Below are 6000 nucleotides of genomic sequence, written 5' to 3'. Positions count from 1 at the left end.
AGTTACATCCAAGTCCCTTTAATTCCCTCCAGGGCCAACTTAATGGAGCGCTCTCACTAACCCCTAAAATTTGTGTTTTCTTACCTTTGTTGCTGTTGGTTTCTGGTTCTTTATATTCCAAGTTCAAATCCTGTCAGCCTTTTGAGGTCAATAAAATTTACTAACTCTCCTCAAAAAAAATGCTAGATTTGCATCTACATTAGAAATTATTCAGTAATTTTGTTGTTGTGTACACCTGAGCACTGTATACAATAATTTCATTTCATTATTATTCACAGTCCCATGTACCTTGGGTACTTGCAGTGTTTTGTTTTTCTTTCTTTTTTTTTTTGTATTGTATTCACAGTACCCTATTTAATATGTGTGTATTGTATCTCACGGAGTGGTTGGCGTTAGGAAGGGCATCCAGCTGTAGAAACATTGCCAGATTAGACTGGAGCCTGGTGCAGCCTTCTGGCTTCCCAGAACCCCGGTCGAACCGTCCAACCCATGCTAGTATGGAGAACGGACGTTAAACGATGATGATGTATCTATTTTGTTAATTTCTGTGTTATATATTGGTGTAAGTCCCAGCACACCCCATGCAATACTTGGATCTTTTCGGTTTGAACGGCAATTTTTAACATAATTTCTAGGTAACTAAACACTTTTAAACTTCGTATACTGGTAGAATGTGTTTATAAAACATCTTTTTCTCTTGGCTTTATTGAGAAAATTCTATGGTTTGTAAGATATTTGTTGTTGTTTTTTCTTCAATTTCTGCAATTTCAACGAATCAATGACATCTATTGAGGTGAAAACATTCTGTGCCGTATGAATATGTCCCTCGTTTAAGAAACAGATTGGGTTTATTTACATTTCTGAAGAAAAAAAGATACCCTTCCCCCACCCCTAACCCTAACTAACCCTAACCCTAAAACAGATTGAAATGCAATAGATCGATACTAGGGTCATAATTATGGGTGACAATTTCATATGACACCGCTAGAAAAAACTGCCATTCAAACCGAAAAGATCCCAATACTTGTGCAGTATCTAATTGTTATTGTCTGTGTTATGTATAAGTCCAAGGGTACACTATGCAACATGTCTGTGTATGTCATGCGTTGCCCTATGCATTATGTGTGCAATGTGTAATTGTTTTGCATGTGTATAAACCCTGGAGCATGCTATGTTTTAAGTGAGTACCTACTTGTGATATTGTCTATGTATATTTCTAATTTCTGAGATGTTGATTATATTTTTTTTTCTAAAGAACCTGTTATTTTAGGGTTTGTTTTTGTTGACAGTTCCTCACATTCTGTTTCCATCTTTATATCAGATTTCTATCTTTATATTCAGATAATTTCTGCATTTCTTTTAGTGCTATATCATCCATTCAAATTTGACATTTCATTAGTTAGGGCACATTTCCGTCCTTCAATGTCTTTCACAATAATATCTCGGAAATTTGCTTTACTTTCACTGTCTGTATTGATCAGCATGAATCTGTGCTAGAAATTATTATTAATATGATTAGAATTTTAGGCAAAATGCTTAGTGGAGTGCAGGAGTGGCTATGTGGTAAGTAGCTTGCTTACCAACCACTTGGTTCCGGGTTCTGTCCCACTGCATGGCATCTTGGGCAAGTGTCTTCTACAATAGCCTCGGGCCAACCAAAGCTTTGTGAGTGGATATGGTAGACGGAAACTCAAAGAAGCCCGTCGTATATGTGTGTGTGTGTGTGTGTGTGTGTGTGTTTGTGTGTGTTTGTCCCCCTACCATTGCTGGTATGTTTATGTCCCCGTCACTTAGCGGTTCGTCAAAAGAGACCGATAGAGTAAGTACTAGGCCTACAAAGAATAAGTCCCAGAGTCGATTTGCTTGACTAAAGGCGGTGCTCCAGCATGGCTGCAGTCAAATGACTGAAACAAACACAGGTTCTGTTGGAATTCCTGGAGTCTTGCATGCATAGCAGGCTTGCTGCCTGCAGCCTACGGTACCATGCTATCTGTTCTCTTCATCTAATACTTTCCTGACTATTCTGGCTGTGCTAAGGAAAACTTTTTGTGTTAATTTTCCACTGGGCACTCTATTCCGATTTCCTTTATATTCCTCTTGATTCCTTCTGACACTGTCCCCAAAGGACCCAATGATAATCGACACTATCATGTAGAGAGACTGCAGGATTCCCTCATTCGTATTTTTGTATTTCTTTATTTCACATTTTGGCAGGCATTCAAACCAATGAACAATCTATTACAATCACATTGCGCTGGCAGAAACGTTTGCACACCGGGCGAAATGCATAGCTGTATTTCGTCTGCCGTTACGTTCTGGGTTCAAATTCTGCTGAGGTCGACTTTGTCTTTCATCCTTTCGGGATCGATAAATTAAGTACCAGTTACGCACTAGGGTCGATAAATTAAGTACCAGTTACGCACTAGGGTTGATAAATTAAGTACCAGTTACGCACTAGGGTCGATAAATTAAGTACCAGTTACGCACTAGGGTTGATAAATTAAGTACCAGTTACGCACTAGGGTCGATAAATTAAGTACCAGTTACGCACTAGGGTCGATAAATTAAGTACCAGTTACGCACTGGGGTTGATGTAATCGACTTAATCCGTTTGTCTGTCCTTGTTTGCTCCCTCTGTGTTTAGCCCCTTGTGGGTAGTAAAGAAATATATTATTATTATTATTATTATTATTATTATTATTATTGCAGAATCACTAGAGCATAAAAAAAATGGCTTTATGATAGTTATTCTGGTTCTTTACATTCAAATCTGAGATCAACTTTGCTTTTCATCCTCTGGGGTTGATAAGATAAAGTGCCAGTCTAGTACTGGGATTGATGATACCAACCAATCTCCCTCCCTTTAAAACTGAGGGCCTTATGTCTAAATCAGAAATCATTGTTATATAAGCCCCATGGTCCTTGCAGGAACCACTTCCTGCTTTCATTTCATGTGAGCCCTGGTTGAGGTGATCTATGAGCCAACTATTCCAACCATGACCATCTCATTTTATTTTTTGTTCAACACAGTATATCTTGGACTTCTTAATGCAGTATCGTTCCTTGGTTGGATATTATTTAAGGGAGGTGTCCTTACTACTTCTGATTGTTGATGTTCCAGTGGATTAGGGGAAGTGTTTGATATGGAGTTTGAATAAGTATGTGTGTGTGTGTGTATGTATATCATCATCATCATCATCATCGTTTAACGTCCGCTTTCCATGCTAGCATGAGTTGGACGATTTGATTGAGGTCTGGCAAACCAGATGGCTGCATCAGACTCCAGTCTGACTTGGCAGAGTTTCTACAGCTGGATGCCCTTCCTAACGCCAACCACTCCGAGAGTGTTGCGGGTGCTTTTTACGGGGGCCAGTCAGGTGGTACTGGCAATGACCTCGCTCGAATCTTTTTACACGTGCCACCGGCACAGGTGCCAGTGAAGTGACGTTGGTAACGATCACGCTCGAATGTGGTTACTACGAGGGCATTAAACTGATGGACCAAATCATAAAAGTGGTGGAGCAAGTTATAGCAAAACTAATCAGGGAGAGAGCAAGCTTAAATGAGATGCTGTTTGGGTTTGTGCCAGGATGTGGGACCACTGATGCCAACTTTTTAGTCAAGAAAAAAAAACTGCTATATTTAGTATTTGTTGACTTAGAGAAGACTTTCAACAGCATATAGTATTCTTTAATCGGTGAAAACCAGCACACTGGTAGCAACAAGCTCAATGCATGTAGGAATCCATTAGTCCTTTGTTCTTAGTCTATTCCAGGCTCTTATAGCTCTTCAAGTGAGGAATTCAAAATTGGCTATCATTGGCAGTAAAAGCACCTAAGAAATGAGGGCCCAATTGCTTAAAAGGTTCAATAGAAATATATTTCTTTACTACCCACAAGGGGCTAAACACAGAGAGGACAAACAAGGACAGACAAATGGATTAAGTCGATTATATCGACCCCAGTGCGTAACTGGTACTTAATTTATCGAGGTCGACTTTGCCTTTCATCCTTTTGGGGTCGATTAAATAAGTACCAGTTACACACTGGGGTCGATATAATCGACTTAATCCGTTTGTTTGTCCTCTCTGTGTTTAGCCCCTTGTGGGTAGTAAAGAAATAGGTCTACTACATTATATATGTGTGTTTGTTGTAGTCAAAGGTATGTTACATTTAAGGAAGAAGATGGCCAATTTGGCTACCACACAGAGCAGCCAAAACTCATTCTATGCCACTGATAACAAAATATGAATACTAGATTTTGAGGATATGTGAAGTCTAGAAAGAAAATAGCAAGCATTCTTCTAATCCTAACAAAGATAATTGTGTTAGAAAAGAATACAAATCTCAACTGTCATTGATAGGTGGGGGTCCACGTTCTATTTGTAGAAAATATGTAGGTAGGACTTCTATATTGTGTACCTAATGTAAACTGTGGATGCACAAGAGATGCAACAACTCCACAAACAGGTTTACAGAGAAAAGAGACATTATATGCAGTAGATGGAAAGGAGTAACTAGCAGAGAGAGTGTCTGCTAGTTCAAATGCTCAGAAGGTTACTTTAAAGATATTTCGCAGCTGGTGTTACTTTGGTGGCCTAAACAATACTGGAAGTGAGTGTTGTAAAAGTGTAAGAAAGGTGGGAAAAGTTCAAAGAGCTATTACTGCTGCTTTCAAAGGCATTTTCTATGCAAATAAAGGGCAGATTGTATGATGTTCATGCATGAAGTGTGATATTGCATGGCTGTAAAACATGGATATTGAATGAGAATGATAAGATTGCTGAACGATCCAACCAATCAGGGTTGGCGAAAGCGATGTGGTGGACAACGAGAAACCTAGCTGATCTGGAACCCATCCTAGGCCCCCATATCTATGGTGTTCGCCGCTGGAATAAGGAGTGGTTGGAGATCACACGGTCATTAGCCTCAAATCGCCAGGCCTGGTCGGCATTTGTGAGAGATGCAGCATTGAGGATGAATGAAGCCAGCTCAACCCACCCCGGGTGAATGCTGTCTCAAGTCAGAAAAAAAAAAGATTGCTGAATGACATTTAATGAGTTTACTCTGCTAGATGTGTCATGTTAGAGTGTGTGTGAATGTCAGATTATAAATAAGCTGAGGAATAAAAGCTGAGTCTGAGAAATCATGGGTATTGCATAAGGGGGAAGACAAAGATGGTATGGATATATGATGTAAAAAGCACTCGCTACACTCACGGAGTTGTTGGCGTTAGGAAGGGCATCCAGCTGTAGAAGCACTGCCAGATCAGACTGGAGCCTGGTACAGCCTCCTTGCTTCCCAGACCCCGGTTGAACCGTCCAACCCATGCTAGCATGGAAAACGGACGTTAAACGATGATGATGATGATAATAGAGGATGACAGTTGGATGAATAAATGCCAAGTGATCCAAGAAGGGCCTTGCAAAAAAGACATGGGAACATGTGGTCAGGAGGTTGAATCTGGTGAAGGAGATAAGAACAGGCTGCTGCAACTTGTAAAACACTCTGTAGAAGTCCTAATCCATGTCAGATTGGGAAAAGTTATGACATGATACAAACATATGTGTGTATAATATATACATGTTCACATACAAATATTAATGTTGTGTATGTTAATGTGTGTGTGTATGTAAACATTTAAGGTGAAATCTTTATATAACACATTGGTAGGTGGTATAATGTGTGAGAGATTTTTCCATCACTAGTGTTCATATCAATGGTATGTCTGCTAATTATTGAGGATTAACATTAATCTGTATAGGATTAGTGTTTTATTGTTAAATATTTGGTAAAAACAGCTTGGAGCACATAGTGTGTGCGGCGAATCTCTTACTGTGCACAAACGTACATATGGGGGGTGGGTTGTATGTAAATATGCATGTATATGTATGTATATGCTCATACACACATAATCGTGATTAGAAGAAACAGAACATAAGAAAGAACTCAATAAATGCAGAATGTACGAATATGTATGAATGAATAAATATACACACAT

At 39.3% G+C, this 6000-nt stretch overlaps 1 protein-coding gene across 5 annotated transcripts in view; it reads left to right on the top strand.

Annotated features, from left to right (window-relative positions):
• The window catches only part of LOC115224915 (unconventional myosin-XVIIIa), a 324165-nt gene that overhangs the window by 288232 nt on the left and 29933 nt on the right, over positions 1-6000 (top strand). The window lies entirely within an intron of this gene.

This window comes from Octopus sinensis, linkage group LG26 (assembly GCF_006345805.1).
Source record: "Octopus sinensis linkage group LG26, ASM634580v1, whole genome shotgun sequence".
Taxonomy (NCBI): domain Eukaryota; kingdom Metazoa; phylum Mollusca; class Cephalopoda; order Octopoda; family Octopodidae; genus Octopus; species Octopus sinensis.
The sequence above is the reverse complement of the archived record's forward strand: the minus strand, read 5'-3'. Positions and strand labels throughout refer to the sequence as shown.